The sequence below is a fragment of the Boleophthalmus pectinirostris genome, unplaced genomic scaffold (assembly GCF_026225935.1).
Source record: "Boleophthalmus pectinirostris isolate CB_2022bp ecotype Guang Dong unplaced genomic scaffold, ASM2622593v1 HiC_scaffold_23, whole genome shotgun sequence".
Classification (NCBI taxonomy): Eukaryota; Metazoa; Chordata; class Actinopteri; order Gobiiformes; family Gobiidae; genus Boleophthalmus; species Boleophthalmus pectinirostris.
In genome coordinates this window covers 21158768-21159685 of record NW_026571207.1, presented here as the reverse complement: position 1 = coordinate 21159685, position 918 = coordinate 21158768, and the positions used below count along the sequence as shown (strand labels likewise).

Here is a 918-nt window from a genome sequence, read left to right as displayed (position 1 = left end):
TAAAAGGAAATTTCACCATAAGTATGAATACTTCAGTGACATACAGTCTGTCTATACCACATCACATTTAAAACAGCAAAAATGTCAGTGTTTATGCAAAACAAGGTCTTAAGAAATATATTATTAAAATGGGCAATCCATTTCTTTAATTTGCCAAAGCAACCATACACAACACGGAAGAAGTCAGGCTTCACATCAACTATCATGTGGCCATATCAACTTGTCAAAGCCTGATCTCGTCAGATCTCAGAAGATAAGCAAGGCTGGGCCTGGTATAGTACTTGGATGGGAGACCACTGGGAATTCCATGTGCCACAGTGGGGAACCAGTGGCAAAAATTGCCGTTGTGTCCTTAGGCAAGACACACTGCCTAGTAAGAAAGTGGTGTGTTGGTTGGAGGGGCCGTGTAATTGCCTGGATTGCAACCTTAGAGGAAAAGAGTAGAGTTGAGCTGAATTGTAGTGCATATCCCAAGTGCATTTATTTCCATAATCAAGACAAAAAAAAATATATATTTATGTAAATAATACTTTTGTAAAACTATTTACAAAAGTACAAAATTTAAAAACAGGCATGGCAGTAACTTGCACTCACACACAGCACCTTCCCCTGACAAAGGAGAGGCTGGCTCCTTTTATAGGCCTCCTCCTCTAATTGGGTGAGCTCAACTTAACGTGTAGGTAAGTTCCAATAATTTCCATTTAATATTTAAAAAATTAATCGTATCAAAAACAGTGCAACAACCCTATTAAATTACTTCTAAATACAAAAATAACTCTCTTTATTAAATTAGCAGTGTTTATTCATCTAAAAATACTAACTAGAAAAGTTTAAATTTATGTGCACCCCTCCTAATAAAATGATTCCCTGCCCTGGAACCTTCTTAAGGTGCTCCAGCTGCCCGGGGACTCTTCTGGC

The 918-nt window shown here is 37.8% G+C and overlaps 1 pseudogene; it reads left to right on the top strand.

Annotated features, from left to right (window-relative positions):
- The first annotated feature begins 202 nt into the window (after window positions 1–202).
- LOC129410779 (5S ribosomal RNA) lies at window positions 203–321 on the top strand (annotated as a pseudogene).
- The last annotated feature ends 597 nt before the right edge of the window (window positions 322–918 follow it).